This window comes from Oncorhynchus keta, chromosome 11 (assembly GCF_023373465.1).
Source record: "Oncorhynchus keta strain PuntledgeMale-10-30-2019 chromosome 11, Oket_V2, whole genome shotgun sequence".
NCBI lineage: Eukaryota > Metazoa > Chordata > Actinopteri > Salmoniformes > Salmonidae > Oncorhynchus > Oncorhynchus keta.
This window is the reverse complement of record NC_068431.1, coordinates 9,347,923-9,364,082: the sequence shown is the minus strand read 5'-3', so window position 1 is coordinate 9,364,082 and position 16,160 is coordinate 9,347,923. Positions and strand designations below refer to the sequence as shown.

The following is a 16,160-nucleotide window of genomic DNA, read 5'->3' as shown; positions in this document are numbered from 1 at the left end:
GTGAGAGTCAGTCACTGGGCATGGTGGGAGTCAATCACTGGGCATGGTGGGTATCAGTCACTGGGCATGGTGAGAGTCAGTCACTGGGCATGGTGGGAGTCAATCACTGGGCATGGTGGAAGTCAGTCACTGGGCATGGTGGGAGTCAGTCACTGGGCATGGTGGGAGTCAGTCACTGGGCATGGTGGGAGTCAGTCACTGGGCATGGTGGGAGTCAGTCACTGGGCATGGTGGGTATCAGTCACTGGGCATGGTGGGTATCAGTCGCTGGGCATGGTGGGAGTCTGTTGCTGGGCATGGTGACGACAGCGCAGTGATTCAGTTCTGCTCTGCTTGTCAAGAGGTACCACTGACCCAAGAACAACCATGAAACACAATAAGGTGATAATGAGCAGAAGTAAGAGAGACAGAGCCACCCTCTCCCTGACTCACCTCGTACACAGGTCCTACACTCCACCGCGAGCTGTAGTCATCCCCCAGTCTCTTGATCAACTCGAACGCTCGCTTCGCTGTCCTTAATTAATTAGCTCCCATGGTGAGAATACATTAGTGTCTGGAGTCTTGCTGCGCACACTTAATTCAATCGAAACAAACACTTTACGAACAAATTTATTCAAAAGGCACTATAAAATGGATCATGCAGAGCCATGGCCTTCTTGAAGGATAAGCATGGGGATCTTCTCTAAGATAACTTATAAGCGAGGGAGAACTGGAGAACGCAGGGCTTTCATTTGAGATTTTAGTAATTTAGCAGACTTTTATCCAGAGTGACCTACAGGACCAATTAGAATTAAGTGCCTTGCTCAAGGGCACATCGGTAGATTTTTCACCTAGCCGGCTTGGGGATTCAAACCAGCAACTTTTTTGGTTACTGTCCCAACGGTCTAATCCACCAAGCTACTTGCCGCCCGCCCCTTTTCCTTTCACAAGGAAAACAAATCAAACATCGGCAGGCTCCAAAGGCCTGTGAGCGTTCCCTATTTGAAAACAATGCAGATGATTCCCAGTGGAAATCAGCACCACGCCACTCTCGGCGTGAGCCGGGCGGTGCTATTGTTAGCAAGTTGTGACGCATGACACCTACAGAGAGACCACAGCGTGCGTCCCCCCATGCTCCCACACTCACAAAGCTCTAACAGAGTCAAACAACAGGATCATCTTCCATTGTCTAGAAATTAGAAACACAACCACGTATATAATCAGGTAGACAAACGGGTCGTTCAGGACAGGTATTCACACACTAATCACAGTATCCAACTGCAAAAACTCCCCTCTAACACCTGCCATTACTGCCAAGCTTATCCTCTGTGAGTGCTCAGTGAGGGGCCAAGAAAAATACCTAATTTCACACACACAAACCTTCACAAACACCCGATGCCCAGGAAAACACAGAAGACGATTGAAGAGAAGGGACCAGAGGAAAACACTGTAATTTCACTAAAATAAATATTCTCATTGGAAACAATCACAAAATCGTAGTAGGCAAACTACAAGGACGTCAGGGAGGAGTGAAGGAGAGTCCTACTTGGCGGGATGCACTTCTCTACAGTAACCTGCTCTCTCGGATGGTGGTGACGCTTTCAGAGAGACAGCTAGTGGAAGATAAGTCAGTGGGATGGAAGGAGGAAGAGGCAGAGAAGGAGGAAGAGAGCTGATCTGTCAATCAGATGGGGGGTGCAATGCCAGACAGAGAAGCATGGCTGACTGACTTAGCACAGTGAGAGAAAATGAATCTGATCAAAATCCTGATCGGGAGCCAGTGTTGATTTGCTCCAATGCTCTGGGTCCATACAAAAAACGCTTCTAATTGGTGAATTAAGTTACTGAGACCGTGTTCAGTGACATTCAGCCAGAGTGACTTGGAAGCACTGACATGAATTTTTAAGTCAAGAAAAACAACATGTGCATCAGAACAACTGAACTTCTTCAAGTGCACTTCAAATGAGCTATGTCTATCTGTATCTGTTAATTTCAGGTAGGGGTTAGGTAGTATTAGGTAGGGGTTAGGTAGTATTAGGTAGGGGTTAGGTAGTATTAGGCAGGGGTTAGGTAGTATTAGGTAGTATTCGGTAGGGGTTAGGTAGTATTAGGTAGGGGTTAGACAGTATTAGGTAGGGGTTAGGTAGTATTAGGTAGGGGTTAGACAGTATTAGGTAGGGGTTAGGTAGTATTAGGTAGGGGTTAGGTAGTATTAGGTAGTATTAGGTAGGGGTTAGGTAGTATTCGGTAGGGGTTAGGTAGTATTAGGTAGGGGTTAGGTAGCATTAGGTAGGGGGTTAGGCAGCATTAGGCAGGGGTTAGGTAGTATTAGGTAGCATTAGGTAGGGCCAGGTAGCATTAGGTAGGGGTTAGGTAGCATTAGGTAGGGGTTAGGTAGCATTAGGTAGGGGCTGGGTAGTATTAGGTGGTATTAGGTAGGGGTTAGGTAGTATTAGGTAGGGGTTAGGTAATATTAGGTAGTATTAGGTAGGGGTTAGGTAGTATTAGGTAGGGGTTAGGTAGTATTAGGTAGGGGTTAGGTAGTATTAGGTAGGGGTTAGGTAGTATTAGGTAGGGGTTAGGTAGTATTAGGTAGTATTAGGTAGGGGTTAGACAGTATTAGTTAGGGGTTAGGTAATATTAGGTAGTATTAGGTAGGGGTTAGGTAGTATTAGGTAGGGGTTAGGTAGTATTAGGTCGGGGTTAGGTAGTATTAGGTAGGGGTTAGGTAGTATTAGGTAGGGGTTAGGAAGTATTAGGTAGTGGTTAGGAAGTATTAGGTAGGGGTTAGGTAGTATTAGGTAGGGGTTAGGTAGTATTAGGTAGTATTAGGTAGTATTAGGTAGGGGTTAGACAGTATTAGGTAGGGGTTAGGTAGTATTAGGTAGGGGTTAGGTAGTATTAGGTAGTATTAGGTAGGGGTTAGACAGTATTAGGTAGGGGTTAGGTAATATTAGGTAGTATTAGGTGGGGGTTAGGTAGTATTAGGTAGTGGTTAGGTCGTTTTAGGTAGTATTAGGTAGGGGTTAGGTAGTATTAGGTAGGGGTTAGGTAGTATTAGGTAGGGGTTAGGTAGTATTAGGTAGTATTCGGTAGGGGTTAGGTAGTATTAGGTAGGGGTTAGGTAGTATTAGGTAGGGGTTAGGTAGTATTAGGTAGTATTAGGTAGGGGTTAGGTAGTATTAGGTAGGGGTTAGGTAGTATTACGTAGAGGTTAGGTAGTATTAGGTAGAGGTTATGTAGTATTAGGTAGAGGTTAGGTAGTATTAGGTAGGGGTTAGGTAGTATTAGGTAGTATTAGGTAGGGGTTGGGTAGTATTAGGTAGTATTAGGTAGGGGTTAGGTAGTATTAGGTAGGGGTTAGGTAGTATTACGTAGAGGTTAGGTAGTATTAGGTAGAGGTTATGTAGTATTAGGTAGAGGTTAGGTAGTATTAGGTAGGGGTTAGGTAGTATTAGGTAGTATTAGGTAGGGGTTGGGTAGTATTAGGTAGAGGTTAGGTAGTATTATGTAGGGGTTAGGGAGTATTAGGTAGGGGTTAGGTAGTATTAGGTCGGGGTTAGGTAGTATTAGGTAGTATTAGGTAGGGGTTAGGTAGTATTAGGTAGTATTAGGTAGGGGTTAGGTAGTCGTAGGTGGGGGTTAGGTAGTATTAGGTAGGGGTTAGGTAGTATTAGGTAGTATTCGGTAGGGGTTAGGTAGTATTAGGTAGGGGTTAGGTAGTATTAGGTAGGGTTTAGGTAGTATTAGGTAGGGGTTAGGTAGTATTAGGTAGTATTCGGTAGGGGTTAGGTAATATTAGGTAGTATTAGGTAGGGGTTAGGTAGTATTAGGTAGTATTCCGTAGGGGTTAGGTAGTATTAGGTAGGGGTTAGGTAGTATTAGGTAGGGGTTAGGTAGTATTAGGTAGGGGTTAGGTAGTATTAGGTAGGAGTTAGGTAGTATTAGGTAGGAGTTAGGTAGTATTAGGTAGAGGTTAGGTAGAATTAGGTAGTATTAGGTAGAGGTTAGGTAGTATTAGGTAGGAGTTAGGTAGTATTAGGTAGGAGTTAGGTAGTATTAGGTAGAGGTTAGGTAGTATTAGGTAGGGGTTAGGTAGTATTAGGTAGGGGTTAGGTAGTATTAGGTATGGGTTAGTTAGCATTAGGTAGTATTAAGTAGAGGTTAGGTAGTATTAGGTAGGGGTTAGGTAGTATTAGGTAGGGGTTAGGTAGTATTAGGTAGGGGTTAGGTAGTATTAGGTAGTATTAGGTAGGGGTTAGACAGTATTAGTTAGGGGTTAGGTAATATTAGGTAGTATTAGGTAGGGGTTAGGTAGTATTAGGTAGGGGTTAGGTAGTATTAGGTAGGGGTTAGGTAGTATTAGGTCGGGGTTAGGTAGTATTAGGTAGGGGTTAGGTAGTATTAGGTAGGGGTTAGGTAGTATTAGGTAGGGGTTAGGTAGTATTAGGTAGTATTAGGTAGGGGTTAGACAGTATTAGGTAGGGGTTAGGTAGTATTAGGTAGGGGTTAGGTAGTATTAGGTAGTATTAGGTAGGGGTTAGACAGTATTAGGTAGGGGTTAGGTAATATTAGGTAGTATTAGGTAGGGGTTAGGTAGTATTAGGTAGTGGTTAGGTAGTTTTAGGTAGTATTAGGTAGGGGTTAGGTAGTATTAGGTAGGGGTTAGGTAGTATTAGGTAGGGTTTAGGTAGTATTAGGTAGGGGTTAGGTAGTATTAGGTAGTATTCGGTAGGGGTTAGGTAGTATTAGGTAGGGGTTAGGTAGTATTAGGTAGGGGTTAGGTAGTATTAGGTAGTATTAGGTAGGGGTTAGGTAGTATTAGGTAGGGGTTAGGTAGTATTAGGTAGAGGTTAGGTAGTATTAGGTAGAGGTTATGTAGTATTAGGTAGAGGTTAGGTAGTATTAGGTAGGGGTTAGGTAGTATTAGGTAGTATTAGGTAGTATTAGGTAGGGGTTGGGTAGTATTAGGTAGAGGTTAGGTAGTATTAGGTAGTATTAGGTAGGGGTTAGGTATTATTAGGTAGGGGTTAGGTAGTATTAGGTAGGGGTTAGGTAGTATTAGGTAGGGGTTAGGTATTATTAGGTAGGGGTTAGGTAGTATTAGGTAGGGGTTAGGTAGTATTAGGTAGTATTAGGTAGGGGTTAGGTAGTATTAGGTAGGGGCTAGGTAGTATTAGGTAGTGGTTAGGTAGTATTAGGTAGTATTAGGGAGAGGTTAGATGGTATTAGGTAGGGGTTAGATGGTATTAGGAAGGGGTTAGATAGTATTATGTAATATTAAGTAATGGTTGGGTAGTATTAGAGAGGGGTTAGTTCGTATTAGGTAGTATTAGGGAGGGGTTAGATAGTATTAGGTAGTATTAGGTAGTGGTTAGATAGTATTAGGTAGTATTGGGTAGGTAGTATTAGGTAGGGGTTAGATAGTATTAGGTAGGGGTTGGGTAGTATTAGGTAGGGGTTAGGTAGTATTAGGTAGAGGTTAGATAGAATTAGGTAGAGTTTAGGTAGTATTAGGTAGTATTAGGGAGGGTTAGGTAGTATTAGGTAGAGGTTAGATAGAATTAGGTAGGGGTTAGGTAGTATTAGGTAGGGGTTATGTAGTATTAGGTAGGGGTTGGGTAGTATTAGGTAGAGGTTAGATAGAATTAGGTACGGGTTAGGTAGTATTAGGTAGTATTAGGTAGGGGTTAGATAGTATCAGGTAGAGGTTAGATAGAATTAGGTAGAGTTTAGGTAGTATTAGGTAGTATTAGGGAGGGTTAGGTAGTGTTAGGTAGTTTTAGGTAATTTTAGTACTTTTTATTAGGATCCTCTTTAGTTAACGCCGTAACACTAGCTGATCTTCGTTGTTCCAACACCAATTAACAAGACATTACAAACAACCACAATCAAGACTTTACAAACTTTCAACAAGTAGACAATACAGATAATTAAAATACCTGACAGGAAACACATTTAACATTCAGTTGATACTTTCTATTTCCTGTCCAGTCATATGGTCTATCACATTAGATGTTCTTTCTATTTCCTGTCCAGTCATATGGTCTGTCACATTAGATGTTCTTTCTATTTCCTGTCCAGTCATATGGTCTGTCACATTAGATGTTCTTTCCATTTCCTGTCCAGTCATATGGTCTATCACATTAGATGTTCTTTCTATTTCCTGTCCAGTCATATGGTCTATCACATTAGATGTTCTTTCTATTTCCTGTCCAGTCATATGGTCTATCACATTAGATGTTCTTTCTATTTCCTGTCCAGTCATATGGTCTATCACATTAGATGTTCTTTCTACTTCCTGTCCAGTCATATGGTCTATCACATTAGATGTTCTTTCTATTTCCTGTCCAGTCATATGGTCTATCACATTAGATGTTCTTTCTATTTCCTGTCCAGTCATATGGTCTATCACATTAGATGTTCTTTCTACTTCCTGTCCAGTCATATGGTCTATCACATTAGATGTTCTGTCTATTTCCTGTCCAGTCATATGGTCTATCACATTAGATGTTCTGTCTATTTCCTGTCCAGTCATATGGTCTATCACATTAGATGTTCTGTCTATTTCCTGTCCAGTCATATGGTCTATCACATTAGATGTTCTGTCTATTTCCTGTCCAGTCATATGGTCTGTCACATTAGATGTTCTTTTATTTTTTTCTTGAAGGTGGATTTACTTTTTGCCTGAGAAATATATGGATTGGTAAAATGTTCCATTCAGCTATAGCTGAAGGCGATTTGTCCTTGGCTTGAGTTGTTTTAGCTGCCCTGGATTTGCCTGTCTGGTTTGGTGGTTATGCGCGTTGCTAGTATGTACTAATTAGACTGAAAAATACTGCGTTTTTTTGAAAAATATAACATTCCTAAAGAAAATCAGAAGACTAGATAGCATTTTGGCGTCTAGATTATCTGTACCAGGCGACATGTCATCCGAAGGAGACAACAGCATCCTTTCTACCTCTTCCCTTTCTACTTCATGAAATTTGAACCTGCATTGCCTCTCCTTCATGATACAATCTTTTATAAGGGTATATGACATGGAGCCATCAGTTTAAATCATATCATTCCTCAACTTGTCCACTTTGCCTGTAAAATATGAATTAAAGTATTTTTTTCGATGTCGTGTGAAGTTGTAATAAATATACCCTCTGATTCAACAAAACAGGAAGAAATGTTTGAATTCCTACCCATAATAGTGTTCAACTTTCTCCACAGTTTCTCCCATCACCCTTTACTTCATCAATTTTGTGCTGATAGAATCCCTTCTTCTTTCCTTTGTTGAGCTTGGTCACAAGATGTCACGCCCTGGCCTTAGTTATTCTTTGATTTCATTATTATTTTGGTTAGGTCAGGGTGTGACATTGGGGATTTTTGTGTTTTTCCTTTTCTAGGGTTTTTTGTATGTTTATGGAGCTGTTTCCTTTCTAGGTCGCTTGTTAGTCTATGGTTGCCGAGATTGGTTCTCAATTAGAGGCAGCTGTCTATTGTTGTCTCTGATTGGGAACCATATTTATGCAGCCATATTCTGTGGGTACTTTGTGGGTGGTTGTCTTCTGTCTTTGTGTCATTGCACCAGATAGGACTGGTAAGGTTTTGTATTTTGTAGTGTATTTCTCGTTTATCGTCGATATTAAATATGTTGAACACTAACCACGCTGCATTTTGGTCCTCCTCTCCTTCAACGGAAGAAAAACGTCACACAAGATTTCTTAATTTACAATAACTTTGCTTATCAAACAAAGTACCAGATTTATCTGCTACTTTTTTGGCATTATAACTTTGAATCATTACATTTCTCAGCTCATCATCAATCTATGGGGCACCGTTTGACCTCTCAGTGCATTTTGTTAAAGGGGGCGTGCTTATCAGCTATACTCATTAATCATTTCATAAACAAACTTAGTGACATTTCAGGATAATCCTTACTACACACTTTTAACCATTGCACATTCTTAATCTCATAGGTAGTATTAGGCAGGGGTTAGGTAGTATTAGGCAGGGGTTAGGTAGTATTAGGTAGGGGTTAGGTAGTATTAGGCAGGGGTTAGGTAGTATTAGGTAGGGGTTAGGTAGTATTAGGTAGGGGTTAGGTAGTATTAGGTAGGGGTTAGGTAGTATTAGGTAGGGGTTAGGCAGGGGTTAGGTAGTATTAGGCAGGGGTTAGGGTTAGGTAGTATTAGGTAGTATTAGGCAGGGGTTAGGTAGTATTAGGTAGGGGGTTAGGTAGTATTAGGTAAGGGCTAGATAGTATTAGGTAGGGGTCAAATAGTATTAGGTAGGGGTTAGGTAGTGGTTAGATAGTATTAGGCAGGGTTAGGTAGTATTAGGTAGAGGTTAGGTAGTATTAGGTAGGGGTTCGGTAGTAGCATTAGGTAGTATTAGGTAGGGGTTAGGTAGTATTAGGTAGTAGTTAGATAGTATTAGGTAGGGGTGAGGTAGGAGTCAGGTAGTATTAGGTAGGGGTTAGGTAGTATTTGGTAGTAGTTAGATAGTTTTAGGTAGGGGGATAGAGGGATGAAGACTTCCACCCCCACCACACTTCCCTCTCAGCTTCATAAATATGTCCCTCCCCCAATCTCTGTCCTACCTGACTCGTCGTCAGACTTGTGTTCGTTGTCGGAGTCGGTGAGTGTGAGGGCTGAGTTCTCCCTGCTGGAGAGGCCGGAGCTGCGGCGGGACTTGATCGCGTGACCCCCCCACAGCTGTACGGCACGCTCCGGGGACATGGCCCCCTCCGGGTCGGAGTCTGCATCGGAGCCGGCACTGAGGGAGTAGCCCCGCTGAAGCAAGCCCAGCTCCGAGTGAGAGGAGTGGTAGGCAGCCTGGTGCTGGGTCTGGGCCTGTTGGTCACTCACTCCCAGCTCCGCCAGCGTGAAGCTCCCTGAGAACAGCAACAACCCAGTTAACCCAGACATTTTATTCTAGGAGATTTCTTGGGGTTGGCAAGCTAAAACAGGCATAAAAAGGAGAAGTGACATTTAGGTGTGTTAATGTTTGCATTTCCTTAAAAACAGGATCTGAGATAAAGGGCACCATATGCAAGCTCAGAACCCACACTATATACAAAGAGCTATATTAGAAACTCCAGGAATAAAACCAAGAGAAAACCAACTATGCAGATCTGAAGATAAACAATGAGATCAATGGTGGGAAATGGAGCAGAGATGTAATTTTCATTATGACACATTTGTCTGACCGGTTGATGTGTTCCATTGTCAGAGAGATGTGAAAGAGTGAGAAATGACACATAAACAGAAATAAAGAGATGAGATATACCAATGGTCCAGGTTACCTGGCCTCCAACTGCTCTTAAACGCGAGTAAAACCAAATGCATGCTTTTCAACCGTTCGCTGCCTGCACCCGCATGCCCGACTAGCATCACCACCCTGGATGGTTCCACCTTGAATATGTGGACATCTATAAGTACCTAGGTGTCTGGCTAGACTGAAAACTCTCCTTCCAGACTCACATCAAAGATCTACAATCGAAAATCAAATCAAGAGTCTTCTTTCTATTCCGCAACAAAGCCTACTTCACTCACGCCGCCAAGCTTACCCTAGTAAAACTGACTATCCTACCGATCCTCGACTTTGGCGATGTCATCTACAAAATGGCTTACAACACGCTACTCAGCAAACTGGATGCAGTCTATCACAGTGCCATCCGTTTTGTCACTAAAGCACCTTATACCACCCACCACTGCGACTTGTATGCTCTAGTCGGCTGGCCCTCACTACATATTCGTCGCCAGACCCACTGGCTCCAGGTCATCTGCAAGTCCATGCTAGGTAAAGCTCCGCCTTATCTCAGTTCACTGGTCACGATGGCAACACCCATCCGTAGCACGCGCTCCAGCAGGTGTATCTCACTGATCATCCCTAAAGCCAACACCTCATTTGGCCGCCTTTCGTTCCAGTACTCTGCTGCCTGTGACTGGAACGAACTGCAAAAATCGCTGAAGTTGGAGACTTTATCTCCCTCACCAACTTCAAACCTCAGCTATCCGAGCAGCTAACCGATCGCTGCAGCTGTACATAGTCTATTGGTAAATAGCCCACCCATTTTCACCTACCTCATTCCCATACTGTTTTTATACTGTTTTATTATTCATTTACTTTTCTGCTCTCTACCTGTACATGACCATCTGATCATTTATCACTCCAGTGTTAATCTGCAAAATTGTATTATTCGCCTACCTCCTCATGCCTTTTGCACACATTGTATATAGACTGCCCATTTTTTTCTACTGTGTTATTGACTTGTTAATTGTTTACTCCATCTGTGTTGTCTGTTCACACTGAAATGCTTTATCTTGGCCAGGTCGCAGTTGCAAATGAGAACTTGTTCTCAACTAGCCTACCTGGTTAAATAAAGATGTTCTCAACTAGCCTACCTGGTTAAATAAAGATGAAAAAAAAATAATAATAAATAAAAAACATGTCAAAATACCCCATGGCTTGTATAGGATAAATTGAAAACGGGGGAGCATGAAGAAGTGTTGGGGAGCAGGAGGCAGTGTTGGGGAGCATGAAGCAGTGTTGGGGAGCAGGAAGCAGTGTTGGGGAGCAGGAGGCAGTGTTGGGGAGCATGAAGCAGTGTTGGGGAGCAGGTAGCAGTGTTGGGGAGCATGGGGCAGTGTTGGGGAGCAGGGGGCAGTGTTGGGGAGCAGGAGGCAGTGTTGGGGAGCAGGGAGCAGTGTTGGGGAGCAGGAAGCAGTGTTGGGGAGCATGAAGCAGTGTTGGGGAGCAGGAAGCAGTGTTGGGGAGCAGGGGGCAGTGTTGGGGAGCAGGAAGCAGTGTTGGGGAGCATGAAGCAGTGTTGGGGAGCAGGAAGCAGTGTTGGGGAGCATGAAGCAGTGTTGGGGAGCATGAAGCAGTGTTGGGGAGCATGAAGCAGTGTTGGGGAGCAGGGAGCAGTGTTGGGGAGCAGGAAGCAGTGTTGGGGAGCATGAAGCAGTGTTGGGGAGCATGAAGCAGTGTTGGGGAGCATGAAGCAGTGTTGGGGAGCATGAAGCAGTGTTGGGGAGCAGGAAGCAGTGTTGGGGAGCATGAAGCAGTGTTGGGGAGCAGGGGGCAGTGTTGGGGAGCATGAAGCAGTGTTGAGGAGCAGGAAGCATTTGTTGGGGAGCAGGAAGCAGTGTTGGGGAGCATGAAGAAGTGTTGGGGAGCATGAAGCAGTGTTGGGGGAGCAGGGGGCAGTGTTGGGGAGCAGGAAGAAGTGTTGGGGAGCATGAAGAAGTGTTGGGGAGCATGAAGAAGTGTTGGGGAGCATGGGGCAGTGTTGGGGAGCATGAGGAAGTGTTGGGGAGCAGGGGGCAGTGTCGGGAACAGGAAGAAGTGTTGGGGAGCAGGAAGCAGTGTTGGGGAGCATGAAGAAGTGTTGGGGAGCATGAAGCAGTGTTGGGGAGCAGGAAGCAGTGTTGGGGAGCATGAAGCAGTGTTGGGGAGCAGGAAGCAGTGTTGGGGAGCATGAAGCAGTGTTGGGGAGCAGGCAGAAGTGTTGGGGAGCATGAAGCAGTGTTGGGGAGCAGGAAGCAGTGTTGGGGAGCATGAAGCAGTGTTGGGGAGCAGGGGGCAGTGTTGGGGAGCATGAAGCAGTGTTGAGGAGCATGAAGCAGTGTTGGGGAGCATGAAGCAGTGTTAGGGAGCATGAAGCAGTGTTGGGGAGCAGGGGGCAGTGTTGGGGAGCATGAAGCAGTGTTGGGGAGCAGGGGGCAGTGTTGGGGAGCATGAAGCAGTGTTGGGGAGCAGGAAGCAGTGTTGGGGAGCATGAAGCAGTGTTGGGGAGCATGAAGCAGTGTTGGGGAGCATGAAGCAGTGTTGGGGAGCATGAAGCAGTGTTGGGGAGCAGGGGGCAGTGTTGGGGAGCATGAAGCAGTGTTGAGGGAGCAGGAAGCAGTGTTGGGGAGCATGAAGCAGTGTTGGGGAGCATGAAGCAGTGTTGGGGAGCATGAAGCAGTGTTGGGGAGCAGGAAGCAGTGTTGGGGAACATGAAGCAGTGTTGGGGAGCAGGAAGCAGTGTTGGGGAGCATGAAGAAGTGTTGGGGAGCATGAAGCAGTGTTGGGGAGCATGAAGCAGTGTTGGGGAGCATGAAGCAGTGTTGGGGAGCAGGAAGCAGTGTTGGGGAGCATGAAGCAGTGTTGGGGAGCAGGGGGCAGTGTTGGGGAGCATGAAGCAGTGTTGAGGAGCAGGAGGCAGTGTTGGGGAGCATGAAGCAGTGTTGGGGAGCAGGAAGCAGTGTTGGGGAGCATGAAGCAGTGTTGGGGAGCATGAAGCAGTGTTGGGGAGTAGGAAGCAGTGTTGGGGAGCATGAAGCAGTGTTGGGGAGCATGAAGCAGTGTTGGGGAGCATGAAGCAGTGTTGGGGAGCAGGGGGGCAGTGTTGGGGAGCAGGAGGCAGTGTTGGGGAGCAGGAAGCAGTGTTGGGGAGCATGAAGCAGTGTTGGGGAGCAGGTAGCAGTGTTGGGGAGCATGAAGCAGTGTTGGGGAGCATGAAGCAGTGTTGGGGAGCAGGAAGCAGTGTTGGGGAGCATGAAGCAGTGTTGGGGAGCATGGGGGAGTGTTGGGGAGCAGGAAGCAGTGTTGGGGAGCATGAAGCAGTGTTGGGGAGCAGGAAGCAGTGTTGGGGAGCATGAAGCAGCAGTGTTGGGGAGCATGAAGCAGTGTTGGGGAGCAGGGGGGGAGTGTTGGGGAGCAGGAAGCAGTGTTGGGGAGCAGGAAGCAGTGTTGGGGAGCATGAAGCAGTGTTGGGGAGCAGGAAGCAGTGTTGGGGAGCATGAAGCAGTGTTGGGGAGCATGAAGCAGTGTTGGGGAGCATGAAGCAGTGTTGGGGAGCAGGTAGCAGTGTTGGGGAGCAGGTAGCAGTGTTGGGGAGCAGGGGGCAGTGTTGGGGAGCAGGAAGCAGTGTTGGGGAACATGAAGCAGTGTTGGGGAGCAGGAAGCAGTGTTGGGGAGCAGAGGGGCAATGTTGGAGAGCAGGAAGCAGTGTTGGGGAGCATGAAGCAGTGTTGGGGAGCAGGAAGCAGTGTTGGGGAGCAGGTAGCAGTGTTGGCAGTGTTGGGGAGCATGAAGCAGTGTTGGGGAGCAGGAAGCAGTGTTGGGGAGCATGAAGCAGTGTTGGGGAGCATGAAGCAGTGTTGGGGAGCATGAAGCAGTGTTGGGGAGCATGAAGCAGTGTTGGGGAGCAGGAAGCAGTGTTGGGGAGCAGGAAGCAGTGTTGGGAGCATGAAGCAGTGTTGGGAAGCAGTGTTGGGAGCATGAAGCAGTGTTGGGAGCAGGAAGCAGTGTTGGGGAGCATGAAGCAGTGTTGGGGAGCAGGGGGGCAGTGTTGGGGAGCAGGGGGCAGTGTTGGGGAGCATGAAGCAGTGTTGGGGGAGCATGAAGCAGTGTTGGGGAGCAGGAAGCAGTGTTGGGGAGCATGAAGCAGTGTTGGGGAGCAGGAAGCAGTGTTGGGGAGCATGAAGCAGTGTTGGGGGGCAGTGTTGGGGAGCAGGGGGCAGTGTTGGGGAGCATGAAGCAGTGTTGGGGAGCAGGGATTTAAATAAATAGTATTTCAAGTGATAGTATTATGTGAAGTTTGAGGGGGGTGGGGGAGTAGGGCTCTGGTGGTCATGATATTTTGTCAGCTGGTGATTGTCATTCAAATAACTGCCGGTCTCACGGTAATTGACCATTAATTAACATACAGACGTGCTCAAATTTGCTGGTACCCGTCAACAAAAAACGAAGAAGGCACAATTTTATTTTAAATAACATGAAACTGACCAAACTAATTTGCATCCACCATTGTTAATTCCATATTTAATAGGAGTCAGACCTGGTTTTACAGTGGGGCAAAAAAGTATTTAGTCAGCCACCAATTGTGCAAGTTCTCCCACTTAAAAAGATGAGAGAGGTCTGTAATTTTCATCATAGGTACACTTCAACTATGACAGACAAAATTAGAAAAAGAATCCAGAAAATCACATTGTAGGATTTTTAATGAATTTATTTGTCACACCCTGGTCGAGGTATTTTGTGTTTATCTTCATTTATTTGGTCAGGCCAGGGTGTGGCATGGGGTTTTTGTATGTGGTGTGTTGGTATTGGGATTGTAGCTTAGTGGGGTGTTCTAGTTAAGTCTATGGCTGTCTGAAGTGGTTCTCAATCAGAGGCAGGTGTTTATCGTTGTCTCTGATTGGGAACCATATTTAGGCAGCCATATTCTTTGTGTGTTTCGTGGGTGATTGTCCTTAGTGTCCTTGTTCCTGTCTCTGTGTTAGTTTACACAAGTATAGGCTGTTTCAGTTTTCGTTACGTTCTTTGTTTTGTAGTGTTTATAATTGATTTGTGTTTTACGTTTGTTTATTAAACATGGATCGCAATCTACACGCTGCATTTTGGTCTGACTCTCCTTCACTACAAGAGAACCGTTACAATACTTTGTTATATACCCTTTGTTGGCAATGACAGAGGTCAAACATTTTCTGTAAGTCTTCACAAGGTTTTCACACACTGTTGCTGGTATTTTGGCCCATCCCTCTATGCAGATCTCCTCTAGAGCAGTGATGTTTTGGGGCTGTTGCTGGGCAACACGGACTTTCAATTCCCTCCAAAGATTTTCTATGGGGTTGAGATCTGGAGACTGGCTAGGCCACTCCAGGACCTTGAAATGCTTCTTACGAAGCCACTCCTTCGTTGCCCGGGCGGTGTGTTTGGGATCATTGTCGTGCTGAAAGACCCAGCCACGTTTCATCTTCAATGCCCTTGCTGATAGGAGGTTTTCACTCAATCTCACGATACATGGCCCCATTCATTCTTTCCTTTACACGGATCAGTCGTCCTGGTCCCTTTGCAGAAAAACAGCCCCAAAGCATGATGTTTCCACCCCCATGCTTCACAGTAGGTATGGTGTTCTTTGGATGAAACTCAGCATTCTTTGTCCTCCAAACACGACGAATTGAGTTTTTACCAAAAAGTTGTATTTTGGTTTCATCTGACCATATGACATTCTCCCAATCTTCTTCTGGATCATCCAAATGCTCTCTAGCAAACTTCAGACGGGCCTGGACATGGCTTAAGCAGGGGGACACGTCTGGCACTGCAGAATTTGAGTCCCTGGCGGCGTAGTGTGTTACTGATGGTAGGCTTTGTTACTTTGGCCCCAGCTCTCTGCAGGTCATTCACTAGGTCCCCCCGTGTGGTTCTGGGATTTTTGCTCACCGTTCTTGTGATCATTTTGACCCCACGGGGTGAGATCTTGCGTGGAGCCCCAGATCGAGGGAGATTATCAGTGGTCTTGTATGTCTTCCATTTACTAATAATTGCTCCCACAGTTGATTTCTTCAAACCAAGCTGCTTACCTATTGCAGATTCAGTCTTCCCAGCCTGGTGCGGCCCTACAATTTTGTTTCTGGTGTCCTTTGACAGCTCTTTGGTCTTGGCCATAGTGGAGTTTGGAGTGTGACTGTTTGAGGTGGTGGACAGGTGTCTTTTATACTGATAACAAGTTCAAACAGGTTCCATTAATACAGGTAACGAGTGGAGGACAGAGGAGCCTCTTAAAGAAGAAGTTACAGGTCTGTGAGAGCCAGAAATCTTGCTTGTTTGTAGGTGACCAAATACTTATTTTCTACCATAATTTGCTAATAAATTCATTAAAAATCCTACAATGTGAGTTTCTGGATTTTTTTCCTTCTCATTTTGTCTGTCATAGTTGAAGTGTACCTATGATGAAAATTACAGGCCTCTCTAATCTTTGTAAGTGGGAGAACTTCTATAATTGGTGGCTGACTAAAGACTTTTTTGCCCCACTGTAGATATTATTATTGTAAATAATTATATTATTGTAAATAATAAAACAAATGAAAATGGCATGGACAAAAATGATGGGAACCATAACCTAATATTTTGTTGCACAACCTTTAGAGGCAATCACTGCAATCAAATGTTTTCTGTATCTCTCAATGGGACTTCTGCACCTGTTAACAGGTAGTTTGGCCCACTCTTCCTGAGCAATCTGCTCCAGCTGTCTCAAGTTTGATGGTTGCCTTCTCCAGACTGCAAGTTTCAGCTCTTTCCATAGATGTTCGACAGGATTCAGATCAGGACTCATAGAAGATCACTTCAGAATAGTCAATGTTTTGTTCTTGTCCATTCCTGGGTGCTTTTAGCTGTGTTTTGGCTCATTATCCTGTTGG

The 16,160-nt window shown here is 45.2% G+C and overlaps 1 pseudogene; it reads right to left on the bottom strand.

The window, feature by feature from the left end:
• The window catches only part of LOC118371115 (teneurin-2-like), a 474,921-nt pseudogene that overhangs the window by 353,495 nt on the left and 105,266 nt on the right, over positions 1-16,160 (bottom strand).